Genomic DNA, 20,520 nt, shown 5'->3' with positions numbered 1-20,520 from the left:
GTGAAACAGTGTACAGAAATGGGCAGCGGGCCGAAATCCACCGTGCAGTGATTACAGGTGCACGCAGCAAGAAACTTCAAAGGAATCGGGCAGCTCTTACGTTAAATGTAAAGGTAGAGTTAGGATCAGTAAGAGAGGTAAATAGTGAGAAATGAAGACAAGAGCTTAAAAAAGTTAGACAGATAAAAAGAGAGAGAAAGCGAGACAGAGCTTTTCCTGCGCTGCACGGAATTTGTAAAACAGGGTAGAGAAATTGTAGCCACGGACCCAAATCCACAGTGCAGTGATCCCAGGGGAACGAAGAAAGAAAATTCGTAGGAATCGCGGGCAGCTTGGCTCTAAATGTAAAGGTAGAGAGCGGATCAGTCGGAGAGATAAAAGGAGATACACAAAAACAGAAATTCAGGCAGTCAGACAGATAGACAGATACATAAAAAGAGATAGAAATCAAAAGAGCAAGAGAGAGGGAGATAGAAGGAGAGATAAAGCGTTAGGAGTGGTTTCACGCTCCCGGGAATCTCAGGCTTTTCTGGGATAAAAGCCGCGAGCTTTATCCGCGAGCGAGACGGCTCGTTGCAGGATTGACGCAGTGGATGGAGGCGGCGAGGAGATCTCGCTCGAGATCGGTCGTTGAGACGGCGGCGGCGGGGGCAAAGAGACGTCGCTGTTTGCCGATGCCTCTTTGGGCCGTCTATAAGCGGAACGTGAGGGGCCGACCTCCCAGTGCGATCGTCGCTTTTGGCACGTATACATCTATAAAACACACCACCGACGAAGCGAGGCACTCTTTCGCACCTCAGAAGTGTGTGTGCTCGGGTGACAGAGGGGAGGGGGGGGGGAGGGTTTGCAAGGTGTGCGCGGTACACCTAGAAGGTGTCGGTGGCTGGAGGAAGTTGAGCGGAAATAGGGCGGGCGCGACGAGAGAAGTAAGTAAGAGTAGAGATGAGAGAGTGTTTTAGGGGGGACCCGAAGGTCTTGCTGCTCGGAGTCTGTGCTAACGATAACGTCACACATGCGTTGTTTTTAACCAAACGAATCCAACAGACACTTCGAAGGATTGTGGATTCGGATGTCACCGACCGAAAGGCTGCTTTTTCGTCCGCTTTGAATTCGTTTCAATTTACGTAGTGGATCACGACGCTACACTTAAAAAACAGTTAATGTTCCCTATGCTTTTCTTGGCATAACTGTCTGTTGGAGTGATTTGGTTGCGTATAAGAGGGATGGGGGGGGGGGGGGGGGGAGGGGGCTACGTGTGCGCGGTACACCTAGAAGTAGTCGGTATAGGCAGCTCAACAGAAATAGAGTGGGCACGACGAGAGAAGTAAACAGAAACCGAAAGTGAGCGAGTGTTTTCGGGACCCGGAGGTCTTGTTCGCCGGACAGGATAGTCCTTTGCTAATAATCACGATCACAGTCACACGTGGGTTAGTTCTCGCCCGCAGCACAAACACACACCTCTCTAGGTAGTGCCTGCAATCAAAGCCTCCAGGACACGGGTTTCACGGCTAATGTGGATTTCTGCGCCGTTATGCGCGAACCCTCGAACTTAATGGACAACTGCGCAGGTCGCAGAAAATGCTAGCGGCTGAAACGCTTAATTAACAATTTGTAGGACGCTTGAGCTTCTGCTTCAACAGTAGAACGCGATAGCTTAATGGGACCCTGTTGGCATCACCTTCTCAATCACTAACCCGGCTTCGCTTCTCGATGGGCCCCTAAGCCATCCCGCATTGAAAGGAACGTCTGTGCGCACGTAAGCTGACCCTTTCAAAATATCCCACTGCAAGTAAAGTTGTGAACTGCCAACTATACGACATAATTCACCCTGTTGCGAGTTGGCGAAGTACCCTCGACGCGTCTGCAAGGCAACACGCACACATTCGCAGCCGCACACCTTGTTGATGCTGTCGTTGATGACGATAATTAATTGAGCCTGTATACTTTGTAATTGGTGGGCCTTTACACAAACTACTCGTTGCCCAAACCACATGTTTTGACGCCTTGTGCGATTCTTCGATTCTGCCACGCAATATTACGTGCGTTAAGGACACTCCTCCCACTAGGTGACATTCCTATAGCGTTTTTTTTTTACGTACCAATTTCAAGCGCTGACGAGGTTTCGTGGTAGAACACCTGCTTGCCACGCCGAACTACTGGGTGCGATTCCCACTGAAACAGAAGATTTTCAACACGAAAGTGTTTTATGTCGGTGTCCACCAAGACTTTCATGACGTATTTCCGTCACGGAAGTACGTCAGCAAAATGAATGTCATCAATGGCAAAATGAAACTATAAGAAAAAGTTCCGTTCACGGGAATCGAACCCATGACCTCTCGGTCCGCGACGATGGCTGGCGGGCGTTTAGCCCACTGAGCTACCGCCGAACTTCTTTTTTTTTTCTTTCTTTCATGGTATTTATTCAACACAGACATGGCACTTGCCATCTTCGACAAATCGCCCCGGTGCGCACCGGGTCACCGAGGCGCTACGATGATTGGACGAAACGGTGCACCGGGGCGCCCCGGTGCGCACCGGTGCGATTTCATGAAGATGCCATCATTGAACACATTACGCAGGCGACATGAACGCGCCTTTTATGTTTCACGCTTGCCTCTCACAGTGACCTTGGATGGATGAATGCAATGAGCGTCCTCTTTATAACGGGACGGTGACATCTGTGCTATCAGGCTCCAAAAAAAAAAACGCACCGTTGCAACGATCGTCCCATTCGGCGCGTTTGCAATACAAGTTTAATATCTTCAACGCTTTAACACACCGTGAGGTGGCGGTTTTAGCGCAAGCCTCCCTCATAGCATTCATCCATATCGACAAATAGGTCTCCGACTCTCGCCTGGCTCTCGCAACGCGTTCCCTGCTCGCCCTGTGAGAAGTAACGGCCAGGCTACAAGGAAGACACGACGCGCGTAGCGTTTCTCTTCGCATTTCACGACGCTTTGAAGGAGTGCATACCATACATTAGTGTTTATTATATGCTTGTTGACGCCATCTTTGCGCGGGAATCACCATTTGCGCAGTCCCTGTATATGTTAAGAACTTCAGCTACCGCAAGGGTTAAATCATGATCGTGGTCGTTTGTCGTCGGTACGGAGATGTGGCACTAGGCGTCAACGTGAGCGCGATGCGTCCACATCAAGCGCTGCTATATGTGCCAAACAACAGTAGACGTTGTACAAGCTCTCATATACCAATGCACTATAAGCCATAAACTACTTCTGTGACGACACGTTTCACTTTCGTGTTATACCGATTCGTGTGACGGAGGGATCAACCAATCATCTTTTTTATTATTTCTTTATTTGCATCTATCTCGAACTTTCGTTCACGAACAACACTGATTTTTCGCTCGCAACCAACGACGCGGACGCCGACACTGGAATTTCTGCGACACGAGCTCTTTAATGCTATCGCGTTAATACTAATATTATCTCAGGTTTTACGTGCCAAAACCACGATAACATTATGAGGCACGTCGTAGTGGAGGGCTCCGGAAATTTCGGCCATGTGGTATTTTTTTAACTTGCGCTGACATCGCACAGTACACGGGCCTCAGCGTTTAGCCTCTGTGGAAACGCGGCTGCCGCGATAGGGATCGAACCCGCGACCTTCGGGTCACCATCCGAGCGCCACAACCACTGTACCACCCACCGCGGCGAACAACACTTAATTAGAGGCGATGTTCTCGGGTTAAGCGAGAATCAGCGCGGCTGAGCTCTTGTGGAACGGTTTTACGGCCGGCAAGGGTCTTACGATGAAGCAGACTTTTCGGAAGAACAGTGACAAGAACGCCAACTACGACAGCAATGTGACAGCGATAGACGACTGAAAGAAAGGAGAGGCGGGAAATTTAACGCGAAATAATATCCGGTTTGGTACCCTACGCCAGATATGGGGGAAGGGACGAAAAAGATAAAAAGAACGATGAGTTAGTTAGTTAGTTAGTTAGTTAGTTAGTTAGTAAGTTAGTTAGTTAGTTAGTTAGTTAGTTAGTTAGTTAGTTAGTTAGTTAGTTAGTTAGTTAGTTAGTTAGTTAGATTGTTAGTTAGTTAGTTAGTTAGTTAGTTAGTTAGTTAGTTAGTTAGTTAGTTAGTTAGTTAGTTAGTTAGTTAGTTAGTTAGTTAGTTAGTTAGTTAGTTAGTTAGTTAGTTAGTTAGTTAGTTAGTTAGTTCATAATTACCACACGGCACTTAAAAGACTACAATGGCCCCCTTACCTTCCTTGGCTTCACTCGCTGTCGGTTTTATTAGGCCGCATCTAATAAAGAAAACGAGCTCTTAATCCAATCCGCGTCTTTCGTTCTATGACGGGAAAAGCAACGCGAGTTAAAAGGACACCATAAGAAAGAGGACGTCACTGCTATTTCAGTTTTTCTAAGAACATCTTCATGCGTGCCGTCCTCTTCTTCCACTTTTTCATTGCGCCAACGTTCCCAAACAGCCAGCTCCAACAACAACACTCTGAGCTTCAGTCTTACATTTGGACTGTTTCCCCTCGGTTCCTCTTTTAATATTTTTACAAATTTTTGTTTGGTCCCATGATCTAGCCGAGGCGCGCACAAGTCATTTCGGTGTCATCCGAGTCAGAACCGTAACCAGGCGTTGCGACGCTAACCCCTCCAAGTCGAGTAACATTTAAGCGCAGGGCTTGGCAAACGGAGCAAGTACGCAAAGGGCAGCAACAAGCAAACAAAAATCGTTCACGACTCATATCCTCGGGTTAGCACGGAGATCCTACGAAGCGTGTCAGTCGCGATCTCTAAGAATGAGGCGCAGAAAAAGCGAGAAGCTTAGTTTTTAAAGATGGGGAATGTAGTGGAGAAGAAGTCGTGGTAAATTCGGCACCAGGAAGGCGTTAACCTTCAGACCTGGATCATACAAAAAAAGGATATCTTACCCTATCGGGAAACTAGGGGCAAGCGAAGCTTTGTGTCTTCGTGCCGTACACACTATGTCTTTCTTTCTTTCTTTCTTTCTTTCTTTCTTTCTTTCTTTCTTTCTTTCTTTCTTTCTTTCTTTCTTTCTTTCTTTCTTTCTTTCTTTCTTTCTTTCTTTCTTTCTTTCTTTCTTTCTTTCTTTCTTTCTTTCTTTCCAATTGGGAAATACTCCCTTTTGACTGTTTCGTTCCTCCATGCCGGGAACTGGAGCTATACACACGGGCTCAGCAGCGCAACACTTCAGTTTTCTACAGGCAACAACGACGGTCATGCGTTCATATCCAGGCAACAATGCAATGTGGCAACTTTAAATGACAAGTGACCTCTATAAAAGATCAGATTGCCTTAATCAGAAACGGCTGATCGCCTAGAAATCCACGATCGAGAGAGCATGCACTAATGGAACGCGGCGCATGCAAACACGCAAGGATCAATACGTCGACTGAGATGAAGAAGAAGGTGGCTTTCGCATTAGTGCATAAGGGACCCTGTGAGTTTTTCTGAGCCGCGCTGTCGGGTATTGTTTGAGAAGCAAGGAAGACAAAACGAAGGCTACGCGACAAAGATTTGAAACTCGACAGACGAATGACGTCATCGGCGCTCTAGGTTTTGATTTCCGAGTTGGGAGGCTGCGACCCAGGTCGCGTCCGAGTCCGGAATTCCGGGGCCCCGACACTGCGGCGGTAGCTGAGTCAAAAGAAGTCGCAGGGCCCCCGGGTGACCCTGCTACTTGCCAAGGTCGGTGATTTAGGTCTTAGCGAGAGTGCCGGGAGATAAGTCTCGGAGAGGGTGGGCTCTCTTTTGAGCGCGTGCTTATATAACCAACGGCATTGAGCATTTGCCAAATGTAGTAATTGCTTTTACGTCACCATGATCATTGTCAGCCTATTTTCAAGGGAACCTTGTTTAAGGCTACTATGAACTACATGTCAACGTTCCTGAGCTCACATTTAGGCTTCACTGAAATGTATCAGCATATAGAAACACTGATAGACTTCACATCGCGAGTTCCTCACTGAAGCCATACCGTTTTATGACTCCAGTGCCGGCAGCGTCACTAGAAAGCGTAAAACACTTCGCATTCGCCTAACCAACCACGCAAAAGTTACCCCGCCATATCCGTTACAGTCAGCGAGCAGCGAATCGCGGCCTCGTAAATGATACGTCGAGCCGCAAACTGCGAATGCTCATCTGCGCAACGAGAACCAGCGACCAGCACCGTATGGAAGCACATTACTTTCGTCTTTGCGAAAGCTATTAACACCACGAAGACCCCATTAAAAGACTGGAGCAATTAAAGAACCTACTAGGGGCACATCGGACGAGCTCCTGGTGTTTTGCTGTCGAGGAATAAATGTTAAGAAAATATGAAGTGACTAAAACATGCAACCATTGCGAAGGTAAGACTGATGACGTGATGCTGCTAGCGCACGTTAACTTCGTGCTGTCACATCGTGAAAGCCACACCGCTGTGTATAGCAATTACAACTCAGGTCCTCCCTCCGCCCACCCCCCTCCTTTCTTTTTTTTAGTTTTATTCAACCGTTGTGCTGTGTTTATCGTTTTGTTCACAGAGATTACACGTCTGGTTTTTTTTTTAAGAGAAGTTGTCGGCGGGGTAGCACGGTCAGAAAATTTTTAAAAAGAAAGAAAAAAACAGGAAAACGTAATCGCATGCAACGCATTCGGTGTTTCCGGCGGTTATTAGAGAAATGGCGTGCACACGAGTCGCATATTACGGTCCCGAAATAAAACCTTTTTTTTTTAGCTTCCGTGGGTGGTTGCATATATATATATATATATATATATATATATATATATATATATATATATATATATATATATATATATATATATATAATATATATATATATATATATATATATATATATATAACCGCAAGGTACCAATATGTAACAAATCAATAACTGCTGGAGTTTTACGTTCTAAGTGCGCGTTCTGATTATGAGGGACGCCTTAGTCGCCGCCTTCGAAGTTTCGACCAAAGACCACGGCCGTCTACATTTTGCCTCCATCGAAATGCGACCACCGCGGCCGGGGATTCGATCATTCGACCTTTTGTTCAGCAGTAAAACCCCGTAACCATTACTCCCCCGCGGCGGCTAACTTTGCACCATTCGGAAATCTGAAAAGGGGACGTTCTTTCTCGCACGGAAGTCCGAAATTATGCGGTAGGTTCTGCTTACGTTTCACAACTCATTAACGCAGGTTAGAGCCCACAGTAAGGTCATGCGGGGAAGTAAAACAGATAGAAAAATTTTCATTTTTCGTTTCCTATAACCACAAACCTTAACTTCTTTTTTTTTTACCTCGGACGCCAAAAAGTCCCGAAAGAAAAAAAAACAGGAATATCACGAAGAATAAAGAAAAGAAAATCAGGAAGTATTTTGCATGCTCAGCCTAATGAGGTCGATTAATCTCGCTCACGCTGCAACTTTGGCACTGTTTGTTTTCCTAAACGCATTTTTTCCCCCCTGTTTCGTTCAGTCGCAAGTCGCGTTCGAAAACTTTGCCTTTCTTTCCAAACTTTCCTCGATTACTTAGCGTTCAATCAGTCGCCGCCATGACACCCCATTCATCTACTCGAAAACCCACCTAATAGAAAAAATGGTCCAACGGAGCACGCTTACGCAATGGAACGTGAAACGAGCACGTCAGAAATAAGAAAGCGAAGAAAGTTTTCGTCAGCACTTCGTCACTGCAGAAAGAGGTGACGACACGAGGATTACAGTTCACGCTGGCGTAAGCCGCGTATAGCGCTCGCTGAACGCATTGCTTTTTATTTTCTTTCGCATTATCAATGTTTTTATTTATTTATTTATTTATTTATTTATTTATTTATTTATTTATTTATTTATTTACTTACTTACTTGTTTTCTTCTTTCTTACCTTTTTACAACTCTTTCTTATAATTGACATGGTGAAATATGAGAGGTTTGCGCCTCGATGTGGCAATAATAGAAAATGAAAGAAAATTTTGATAAATTCCACAAAATACAGAGCATATTGCTACACCATGCGTATAGCCTGTACGCCCCCTCAGTGTAAGAAAGTTAAAAAGTTTGCGCGTTAATCTTTTGAACAGATTTGATCGGAAGTGTTGGCAATAAACACAATGGGCTTCGTTCTCCTCACTTCTTTCTTTCTCTCTTTCTTTCTTTCTTTCTTTCTTTCTTTCTTTCTTTCTTTCTTTCTTTCTTTCTCTCTTTCTTTCTTTCTTTCTTTCGTTCTCCAGAATAAGTCGCTTCCCATCACGTTTATCGGTCAGAGCATCAGAGGCAGGGAAAAGGGTTTACGCTTCCGAAAAAGCCCCCGCAAATCCGTCCGGTGTCCTTTGACGCTTTTTCCTGAAGTACCAAAAAGAAAGACGAAACAAAAAAAGGAATATAAAATGGCTTTCTGCTTCTCAAAACACCTCGGGTCGAGCTCTCAAAATGCCCGTGGTGAAGCTGCGGCACTAAGCAAGGCTGTGCCGAAGCGCAAGAGCAAAGATACAATACTCAAGAAGAGGGAGAGATAGAAGGCGGGGGTTGGGGGCGGGGGAGGGGGTTAGCTAAGCTTTAAGAAGAAGCGTGTGTGTCATGCCAACACGAGAAGAGGGTCAGGTCACGTGTAGTGAAAGCGACGTCTAAACGAGCCGCGGCTTTCGTTCCCACTCGGAGGACTGCCAAGCCGGCAATCGCTTGCTCGTTTGCTTAGTTTAAAAAAAATAACAAGAAAGAAGAGACTTTCTCGCCTTTTTACTTCGCGTGTCTGCGTTTGCCACGTTCGCAAGGGCGTCATACAGAGCGCCAAAACAACCTATCTTTCTCTTCTTCCTCCTCGCCAGCCACTGATCCTTTTCCCTCTCCCTTCTTCCACAACCTCCTTTCATTCATCCATCCATCTCTTTACTTCAGACACTCCCCCCGGCCTCGGAGAGCGGGGGAGAGGATCTCTGACGAAAGGCTTGCATCCCAGAAGGAAAGGGGAGTGCAGACGTAACGGGGTTCAAGCTCGAGGAAAGGGAAAGAGGGGTTGTAGAAAGCATCCTCTCCACTTGTCCTCAGCCAGGCGACGCCCCCTGCTCTCTCGATCTCTCTCTCGATCTGTCACGGCGTGAGACTTGTAGCTCGGCAAGGAACCTAACTTTGAAGAGTAGAGTTGAGAGTACCTCCGAAGCTCGGGTCAGCTTGTCCAATGACCTGCTTCGCTCGGCCATCACTGATGCCACACGGCGTGCACCTTCGGTCCAGAGTCAGATGACCCTCTGCGCTGCCCTCAGGAGCGTTAGCGTGTCGACACATCGTTCTGGGTGGTACAACAACTAAAGACTTCCTCTTCACTTTGTGCCCGGAAAAGACGTCCCATCTGGGGAAGTACTTGGATACACTCCGGGGAAGCCTGCGTCACTGGTGTGGCGTGACTGAAGGACAAAGCAGGGACTCTGTGTCTTCTAGAAGGCGCGTGCGGAGAGACCAGTTCGGAGGAAGCTCACGTGACTGTGTTTCCGCGTTTCTTCCTTCGAGTTCGCGCAAACGAGAAACACTCAGTGAGCCGTGCGAAATCTGCGGTCACAAACTCTGTATAAGCCAGCGACCCCTGTGACGCCCATCGGAAAAGGTGCAAATCAATCCTTTGGTGTCTTGGTATTCGAGACCAGTTTAGACGAAGATCACGTGACTGTGTGGCGGGGCTTATTCTTTTTAGTTCTCCGCGAAACAGAAACACTGAGCGAGCTTCGCGAAATCGACGGTCACAAACTCTGCATAAGCCAGAGAACCGCTGTGACTACTACCTGAAAACCTGCACATCACTCTCTTAGCACGGAAGCGTACTCCCTTCTCTCAGTGTTCTTGGTGCTCGTGAACACCCCTTTAGACGACTCCCCTGAGGTGTGGAAGGCGGATGCTTCGGTTGTGTGACAGTTAGCGCTCGTAAAAGAACGTTATTTCTGACGTTTAAGAGGAACGCTGGACTGAAACCGCTTCACACCTCCTTGTTCGATTCATCGTTGTATTCTTCGATCGAGGTACGTGAGTAATTGTTGGCTACATTCTTAAAGTGCTAACACTCTTGCTTTATCAACTTTCTTTGCTCAAAACTTCAGAACGTACTGGACACGATGAGGAAGAGATATAGCTGATCATCAATGCTAGATGGCATAGCCTAAGGCATCTCTGCGCCTGCGTGCAGCCGATGTGTACATTCCATGTTCATCCCTGCATTAATAGTTTGCACTAACGTTCTGTGTGTGTGTGTCCGTTCTCACCATGTCCTGTACGCTTTGTAGCTTTACGCAAAGAAAGTTGATCATGTTTAACCAACTAGCCCATTGTCAGGATTTTAATCTTAAGTTACTCGAACGTTTGTGCGTACTACGATTATTTCCAGAGGGAGGCAAGATACAGGTTCAATGTAGAAAAGAAAATCCTCTGACCCATGTATTCATGTACAGTTTGCAGACTTACCAGTACTAGGCATTCACCAGGTCTCTTTTTACGCAATTGCGAAAGTTAGGTCTTTGTGTGGGTACACTTGTAACACGCAGCAGTTTATGCTCTTGTTCACCACTGAGCATGGCAAGTAAACACTCTTCAATTACTGTTTTATAATCAACTGTCCTAGGTAACGCTTCTGTGCAGTGTAGCTAAGGGCTTGTGCCTGGTGTCTCGCTTTCTAGCATAACATGAGTGCATGCACCCGAAACACTTTCGTCATGGATCTCTGCAGCTTCACATATACGACGGCCTTGCCGGTTAAACGCTGCACGCTTTTACGATCTGGACGCCCGTATATAAGTACTATTCTTCCGAAAACATAAAAAATAATAATAAAAAAGACCGTTCAGGCATCCATACCTAGATTCATATATCTCAGGCAATTTTAATAGTTAGAACAAATATACAATCAATCCCAGGAAAGCATAGGGTATATCTGTGTATTTAAACCTCTAAGTGTTAGTCAACGCCGCTGACTGACACCCCCTGGTTTAAATGCACAGATACAACCTATGAAGTGGACGGGAGGACGACCGTCGCCGTAGCTCAATTGCTAGAGCGTCGGACGCGTTAACACCGTCAGCAAGTTGTCTTTTCGTCCACTCTAATTTATTCACATCTTTATCGTAATTAATAAACGTCCCTTACGCTTTCCTTGGTTTAATTATCGGTTGGTTCTCATTAAGCTTGTGTCGAACAAAGAAAAACGCGCCCTTCAACACCATTCTTTTAGTTCATGCAATTTCAGTGACTTCTGATGCATTCGCAATGTCCCTGGTCTTTGTCAAAGGCAAAGAGCGTTAGTCTTCTACGCCACAGAAATGCTCACGGAAGCAATGGCAACACGTTCTCTTTTGTTTATTTATTTATTTATTTATTTATTTATTTATTTATTTATTTATTTATTTTTCTTTATTTTCTCTTTAACATACTCGGCTTACAAACCTGAGTCGTTAGCGAAATCTCTTGAAAGAAAAACATCGTATCTTCGAAAACGAGCAGCGTGATTAGCGTTCTGCTTCTCTGGCCGTCGTCCTCTTATCATTTCAAATGGGATTGCCAACGCGATTCTGATTAAATATTAACGAGAATGACTGAAGGTCTCCATGTTTCTCACGTCTTGAACAGATGTCAATTCGCCTTACTTTCCTAACCATTCGGTGAGGATTTCCTTTGTTAAAACCGTCAAAAATTAAAAAAAAAAAAGACTAATTATCACGCCGCGAACCTTCGCGCAAGCAAGTAAGCCGGCGAAGTTTTCTGGAGCGTTATCGACGAACGTATTTGTCATTTCTGATAAGCTTGGGGCGTTATCCTTTTGGGAAGTTCACTTCGCGTTCAAAGAAGGTAACCGATTGTAACTTTAAGACTTTAACTGGCCCGTAATCTCGTAAAACAACTCCAAAACTTCATAAACTTAAAAAAGAAACAGTATTATCATCAGCAACTTCTTCGTGTTATCCTGCACTTATGCCTTCACGTTTGTTTTGAGTTGTTGCTTAAAAATTGCTAAAAGTGGCTGCCTCCCCCCCCCCCCCCCCCCACTCTCTAAGCATTCATATAGGCGTGCGCCTATGAATGCATGTACAGTACGTTCGTTCTTCTTTGCACTAGAGTACAGAACTAATAAGGGCCACGTCCTGAGCTCGCTAGTCATGCTTTCGTTATCCTCGCTTGAAACAAACACTAACTACCAACATAATTTCCAGAAAGCAGATGAAACGTTTCCCATCTTCGAAACTTCCAAAGGTCTCGCTTATGTAATTACGCGCGAAACACTGTAATAACATCAATTGCAAGGGCGTCGTATCTAATTGACTATGTCACAGTAAGGAAAAAAAATGTTAGCTAACCGTCTTAAGTTTATCTCATAAAGAAATCTCGACTGAAGCCCCACGGCGACTTCAGGCAAATTAAACGCGGCAAGCGTCGCAACAATTTTTCGTGACGGCGCCAAATCTGATAAGATGGTATAGTGAGCACGGGCAACAAAGGTAAAGTCAGATGATAGTGCGCGTGCATGATGAAATAAAGCCAGACAAAAAAAAACTTTGCAGTGGCTTAACTCGGCTTTGCCAGGACATACGCAGCGTTAGCTGAGGTTCGACTGATTATTCTTAGCTTTCCTGGTTGTCAAGGTTCTCCGCTTTTCTGCGCCGCTTAGCAGCATTGGCGCCCTCCTTCTCCATGGCTGTACCACACTGGCAAACGCCAGCCAGCAGGTCTGTCAAATGGCTAACCTGACGTCCTTCCGTTTTTTCTTTTCCTCCTCCTCGTCCCCGCTGTATGTATACTACCACTGATACGTCTGTGGATGCGCGCAAAATGAGAGGCGCTATCAAGCGGCTCCGGCGCAGCGCCAGACGGTCACTGCGCAATGGAGGCGCACAGCCGGGCGTCACTCCTCTGGAATGCGACGCGCAGACCGGCGAGGCGCGCGCGGCGGCGGCGGCTCCACTGCACCAGCTGTGCGCCGTGTGACATCACTGCTCCTCGCGCATGCGCAGCACGGCTATAGGGCTGCCACGCGAAACTGCTCCACCTAGGCCAGTGTAGCTAACGCTGCAAAAACAGTGAGCAGCATAACAGCTTTAGTATTTCTTTACATACAGAAAAATCACAGTTTTATATACGCAGCCTCGGACAAGCTGGCCTAGGTTTCGATTGGCGGACCTATCTGTGTCGATGGTGGCTTTGTTATCTTTAACGGGTTAGTGTTATAGGCTGCGGTGTACACTCTGAAGAAAAAAAAAAAGACTGTGTTACTCTTTTCAATGAATCCACATAATGACTCCCACGTAATGACTCCCTTTAAAAAGACCGTTAACTCTCTTTTGGGTCCCATTACTCTCCCACGAGAGTACAATAATCTCCAAAGGGAGTTTACGTGTCTCTTTAAAGAGAGTCATATGCATGGCCAAACGGGACTCACAAAAAAGAGGCAAGGACCTCTTTTTTTTTTTTCAGAGTGTTTGACATGACGCGGCGCCGCTCCTGGTGGTGGCTACCTGGAAATAAAATTAAGTAAATTAAGCAAAACTGAACGGAAAGTCAACTCACCGCCAACGGGCACCTAACCCACAACCTTCTGACGTTGTGTTTCTTTTTTGTTTTGTTTGTTTCTTTCGTGCAAGTAAGTTCGCTATCGTGAGAAGAATATTAATGTCAAAGTCCCAGCTTCTTTAAATAGCTCATCGTGACGAAAGCGCTGTGACGTTGGTGCTTTGGCAGAGATTTCAAAAGTGCCCTCTTGGCTGTACTCACGGCAGCAGTTGGGGCTTGTTCAGTGTTCTCGAAGCTTCCAAAGTCGATCGTATTTCAGAAACCGTAGCCACTAAACGAACACGAGACAGGATGAAGACCACTTGCTTTCAACTAAAGTTTTATTGCAGCTCCTGAGCATCTATAAACAAGCAATCTGAAACTGCAAGAGGAAACAACAGACAGAAAGAAAGAAGGTAGATGGACATGTGCCATCTTGTCTCGCTCGTTTATTGCGCTATGGTTACTACCACCATGCCCAAGTATTTTCCCTTCTTATTCAAGAAGGTCAGTAATAATAATATCTGGGGTCTTACGAGTCAAAACCACGATATGATTGTGAGGCACGTCGTAAAGGAGGGCTTTGGAAATTTCAGCCATCTGGTGTTCCTTAACGTGCACTGACATCGCACAGTACATGGGCCGCTAGCGTTTCTCCTCCACCAAAACGCGACTGCCGCGGCCGGGATCGAACTCATGACCTTTAGGTCAGCAGGCGATCACCGTAACCGCTGCACCACCGCGGCGGACCAATTTCAAGGCTCAGTATCTTTGTTTAAAATATTATTCTTGCCGATAAAGGCACAGCGACCGACTCGAGCAGTCGTTGTGTAAATTAGTGACGTCAGCGCTCGCTAGTGCTTAAAGTTCACGTGGGCGTCGCCATCTGCGTTTGCATTCTGCGTTTTCTCCGGCTCATTACGCCACTCCAAGCAATATCATTGGCATTCTTATGGTGTCGTAGAAAGATGGCCTAATAATGAACATCAAATGACATTTTTCGCTAGTGTCCCTTTAAGTGTGGGCCGTGTATTGTATCGGTCCGTTTGAGCGCAAAATAGCATCGTTCACGAGAAGTTGCGAAAGGCCACGAGATTCGCGAAACGAAAGATATTATTACCATTGCTGTCGTAATTATTATTTTTTCGGATCGCTTAGTGCAAAGAAGAAGAAATAGCACCGGTTAATGGCGCGGTGCTTTCACCAGACTACTTCTACGAATAAATATTTTTTTTGTTCTGCTTTCTTATTACATTACATCGTGCAAATCGGCTTCAAAAATAGCAAACAATCCACTAGGTTCACAATGCTATAGCGGTGTTTCTGCCTGCTAATCAAGTGCATATCTACATGTTCGAATAATATCGTCGAAATTTGCGCAGAATATAACGCTGAACATTAAAGGTCAACGCTATTGTAACTCATGCACGCAACATTAGAGGGAATGTTGTAATGCGTGTGCACTTTGCGAGTGTTTCGAGAATGAGCGCAATGATTAGGAAAATTAGCCCTATTCTATGCATGCAGCTCCACGTACGGTATGCAGTGATTAAGGGTTTATGGTAATTCACGCTCTAGTGATCATTAACGGTGCACCTTACCCGAGAAAGTTGCTGTAATTACTGCGTACGTGTACAGTATGTGCAAAACTAGAGTGCTAATGTGCGCTCTCATTAGAGGTCATAATTAAAATACCCTCGCGCAAAATTAAAGCTTCGTCTCCTTTTTAGAATTTTTCTTCACTTTTCTTCGAGATACTGGAAACGAGAAACCATTATAAAGACTACCACTCATTTTTGCGGGAACAGCCTTGAGAACTATGTGTGGTAACAACGCATTAGGACATTTATTGGGAACGTCATAAAAAGACTCTAATCGAACGTTAAATTTGTCGGCGTCCATTCCGCCCTCGCGGACAGAGGTCGTGGGTTCGACTCCCGTTGATGGAACTTTCTTTTTTTCCTTAAGGATCTCGCTGCTCGTGCCTTGCACCGGCAACACTAGCCAAAGAAGACAGCTATAACCAATGGTAGCCAGCAATATAGCCATACGTTAGCCAATACGAGCCAATATAGAGCCAAACGTTAGACAATACTTCATTACAGGAAACAGCGCGGGCAAACGGGGCAAGAAAGGCCATGGAGGAAAAAAAAAAATTAGGGGGGAGCGTCACGTGAAAAACCTTGAAGCCAAGCCATAGAAAATGTAACAGGAGCATGCTGGGAACTGTGGCCAGGGCATGGAGCACGAGGGGGGAGCGGCGTTGGATGAGGTTGGCTTACGGACGCTCGATGCGCGCTCGTAAATTTTTGTTTCTTCCCATGAGCCCAGCAAAAGAGAATATAAAACAGGACCATGACGGGAATTGTGACATGAACACGAGGAGGTAGCGGCTTCAGAGGAGGTTGACTTTTGACGCTAGGCGCGCAGCCAGCGATTTTTTGTTTGTTTGTTTGTTTTTTGCTCCATGAGGAAGATAGACAAGACTTGGCGCTGGCTAATACCATGAGCGTTTATTCCGTGTGTACAAATGCTATACAAGCTTCTTTGGAAAGAGAAAACAAAAAGAGGGGAGATGGCGAAGCCCTATGCGCATGCTCCCCGGACAGATGATGAATGTGCGAAGTTCGTATATATTTGAGCGTTTATACTTGTACCCAGGAATAAACGCTCAGGTTGTTAGTCAGCGCCGAGTCCCGTCTGTCTTTTCAAGTCCCATTTGCCAGCACTGTTTCCTGTTATGAAGCCCTGCCAACAAGCTCATGTTAAACCCTTTTATAGCCGATACTTTCTAGATTAGGCAGCCGTTACCCAACGTTATCCAGTGCTAGCAAACATTAGCTCAGAGGGTGAGACAATTGCCTTCTGAGCGTAGGCTGGCACGTTCGAAACTCACTGCAGCCAACTTATTAAGCGAAGATCTTACGTCTCATAGACTTCGGCGTCATACGCAAGAAACCAGGCGCCGGCGAGTGCACAAAAATATATTCCCGAAAGGGTTTCCTGATATCTTTTTTCCTCTTCATTTCTATACTCCTTTAATTTCTTCTAGAATACGTCGTGTTACGCGTTACATACATACGCACGCACGGGTAGACTTCCCTAGTCGAGTCGTCTAAGAACGCATGCGCATTAAAAACCATAGCGAACGTGCTGTTCCAAGTTTTATCGCCGATGCCACCGCAGCTAACATTCCTACCGAGCAAGCGCTTGCGTCACTAAACTATACAGGCCGTCCCCTGCCGCGTCTAGACTTCGCCTCCAGCCAAACTCGTCAATGCGGTTCCAGTTTCCCAACAAGTTTCGCAAAGCTTCAAACGGATATGTATTTATTCCTGAGGTTTTCTTGGGACGCCGTTCACTTTCTAGTGAACGTCGTCCCATTGCTACTAGGCCTAGATTTACCTGCACTTGGCTTTCTTTAGTTTTTTGCTAAGCTGTCTTAAACATAAATAAAGAAGAGCACACATAAACACCTTCTTCACGTTTCTGAAAACTGTACGTTACCACGAGGTACGTTTTTCTCAACAAGGAAACAAGTTCTCAAGCTCCATACTCGATAGTTTCTTTCTGTTTTTTTTTTTTTGTCCTTCCAAGCTTTTCAATGCACAAAATATACACGAACGGCCTCCTAGTCTCGACAAACTCTGTTCTCCGACCTTCCATGATTCCACCAACAGGAAACAAGTACTCAGTTTTCTCAATACACTCGGTGCACACACTGATCGCGTGCAGTTAACCTCAAGAAAGAGTTCCAACCGCCAGAAGATCAGACCAAACCAAGTCTGAATTCGGTTTCCGGTATCGAAAAAAAAAAGAACTCGCCTTTCTCGTTGAAAAGGTCCCGACGTCGGACTACTAGCATGTGTCATCAATCACTCGAGACGGCGGACGTGGCCGTACGTAACGTGGAACTCCGCAGACGAAAAAAATATAATAATAAAAAAAGGGGTCGAGAAGGAGTGGCGGTGGTAGGGTGCTATCTCAATCTACCCCAGACGCACGTAAAATAAGAAACCACGCTACGAGAAGTAAAACAAAGAAAAACGAAGTTCTTCGGAGAACAAGAAGCGTAGGATCTGGCAGTCGGAGCATATTGACGTTGCCTCGACTTACCGCAACAACTTCAAACGCACGTGTGCTGGAGCATATATATGCGACGCCTTTCTCTCCCCCTCTCTCTCTCTCTCTCTCTTTCTGTCAGCTCTGCTTGAGGTGTTGCAACGACGGGCCGAAACCCCTTGCGACCCGGGAGAGACGCACATGCTCAGGCGATGCGTGCGTAGGTTGCACGTTCGGAGTCGCGCCTTCTCTCTCTCTCTTACTTTTTTTACTTTTGGAGGAGTTTCCATTGACGTCTGTTGCGCGTCCATCGTTGTCACGCACTGCGCGCACTTGTTGCGTGCAGTGCACTTCCCTAAGCTCGTTCGTTTCACACTCACGTTACTTTAAGTGGACAGAACATTCTCGCAGATTCGTTCCACTTGGAAGAACCTTTGAGGAAGAAGATTGGCATGTTCAGTTTACTTAATCTACCTTTTACTCTTATGCCCTTAAGATTTTCCATTTCCTTGGTGTAATTCTTAGTCGCCAAAACGTTCCACCTTCTTATTGGAACTGTTATCTTGCTATGATTTGGAACTTCCTTAGTGTAACTCGCGTTTTCTTAATACGATGTTCCATTTTCTTAGTCCAACTCTTATTCGCTTAGCATGTTCTACTTTCTTAATGGGACTCTTATTCTTCATAAGTGTATTCCTTATTGGAACTCTTATTCTCTTTCTTACTTTTCTGTCTCCCCTTACCCCTTCCCCAGTCCAGGGTAGCAAACCAGATATGTTTCTGGTTAACCATGCCCAACCTGAGTAAACCCTCAAGTAAGCTCTTGAAAAATCGAAAATGTTAGTTTCTCTGAGATTATGCATGTTCAAAACGGGCGGCGCAAAAACGAGAACAAAGGAAAGACTACACACCACAGAGCGCCTTCTCACAACTAACTTTATTAGACAGAACATACACTATTTGAACCTTCACCAAGTCCCACGTGCATGCCCACGTGCCCACGTGCCCGCATGCCCACCAAGTCCCACGTGCACATGCAGTCTTTCCTTTGTCCTCGTTTTTGCGCCGCCCGTTTTGAACATGCATAACCAATTCCAACTTGCCCACGCATCAATTCTCTGAGATTAGCAGGTTTATAAAAAAAGTATTCCGGCTACTTAAAGGCACATGGTGCCGTTTTTTTTAACATGCGTGGCATTTACCGAGTTCACTTGCCTTGTCTGTGCGAGACCCGCATGGAGACAGGGTTCTGTGCATTTATATTGCGTTTAGTTGCGCCTTCGTTGATTTTGTTGCGGCGGAAAGAGATCCTTCCGTGTTGACAAATTAAAGAAACTGTTTACAAAGCGCAGTATAATTGGAAATCGACACGCTTCGGCTGCTAACAGAAACGATACGGAGAGCACTCGTGCGAGCACTTCGGCAAGTACGCTTTGTTCTCATTCCGCCTAGCCGCAAGGACAAAATGTTGCCCGTAGTGACAATGGCTACGCTTTGAATTATGTGGATCTCCTACAAACCACGATTACGAGTAACTCTGGCTGCGCACAATGCGGAGGAACCGTGGTACCCGTAGAGAACACAATGGATCGTGTTCCTTGGAATGGAAACCCTCAGAACCTCCACTTCTGAAACCGTCCTAGATTTCAAGAAGGCCTTAATGGCCCAAGTAAGCGTTCTTGAGGCCTTTTAGCACATCACCGAGGCGCAACACTGCGAGATGGTTGGGTGAGGTCGACCGCCATCGACAGTATTTGGCCAATAGAGGCGCAGAAGATATGACCAAACAAGCCAGGAAACCAAGAAAACACGAAAAGAGGCGAAAAGCTGATTCGTGTGATGCCTATATGGCACGTTGCTATTAATAAAATTTTTCAGCGCGTCTTCCTTTTGAGCAAAACATGAAGTAAACTTGTTTTTTTCCTCTTTAACTCACGATATCTCGAAATGAACTTTTTTGTTACATTTGCCCTATTGTCAAAACAACTTTGAAAAGCAGAAGGCTGATTTTCAACCGGAATAAACGAAACATCAGTACGAAGCTACTGAACTAGAAAGGTGTACGCGGAATAGTTTTCATTTTTTGGGCAGCTTTTGTTTAAAACATAAGGAGAAAAACTATCTGCTTTGCTACAAAAAAAATTGCGAAAATGTCAAAACTTGAACTACAATTGCAACTCTAGTTCCATTGCAAGAAGAGAGGCCGACGAATAAAATGAAACAAACCCGAACGCTTTACAAAATGGTAGTTGCTGAGAAAATTGGTCTTAAAGAAGCCTTGAAACACATGGGAGGCATAGAGCCTGCCCTGTGCCCCTAAGAACCCCTCGTGGTCGAAACTTCCGGAGCCGTCCACTACGGCGTCCCGCATAATCATATCGTGTTTTTGGGACGTAAAACCCCAACAACTATTATTATTGTGCGTTGAGTGTTCCTTTTGCAGGGCGCAAGGTCGCCCAATAAATAAAACAATCTTTACCGATTCGAGTGCTTGTGTTCTTCACTGTCACAATTACGTGACAACAGAGCAAGCTGATATTTACATAACGACAGTCAACACAACATGTGCCTTTTTTTATTAGCAACAAAAGTTCAAGCGAGAACCGCGTATAAAAAGAAGTCATCTATTACTTAGCATCTGTAGCAGAAACACTCGACTGCGACAACCGATAGAAGTTAGTTTCAATCTTCAATAGTCATCGGACACCGAAAACTAAATTTAACGCTTTTTGTCCTTATTAGTATATGAGTAACTTAGAAGCACAAGTGCGCGCATCAGCTGGTGCCAGCCCTAGAGTTTCCTACTATAATTACTAGAGGTAACTGTGGCGCTGTAATCGTTCAATCACCATGGGAATGATGGGTAGTACATTGATTTGCCTAAGCTTCGTGCTTGCGGCTTTGTTTATTGTTGTGCTTTGGCTTTTGTTTCGGATTAAAGAATCACTCATTGCGAACCTC

General features: G+C 45.6%; 1 protein-coding gene across 1 annotated transcript in view; it reads left to right on the top strand.

Annotated features, from left to right (window-relative positions):
* LOC119401544 (uncharacterized) overlaps positions 1-20,520 on the top strand; it is a 236,189-nt gene that overhangs the window by 132,931 nt on the left and 82,738 nt on the right. The window lies entirely within an intron of this gene.

This window comes from Rhipicephalus sanguineus, chromosome 8 (assembly GCF_013339695.2).
Source record: "Rhipicephalus sanguineus isolate Rsan-2018 chromosome 8, BIME_Rsan_1.4, whole genome shotgun sequence".
NCBI lineage: Eukaryota > Metazoa > Arthropoda > Arachnida > Ixodida > Ixodidae > Rhipicephalus > Rhipicephalus sanguineus.
The sequence above is the reverse complement of the archived record's forward strand: the minus strand, read 5'-3'. Positions and strand labels throughout refer to the sequence as shown.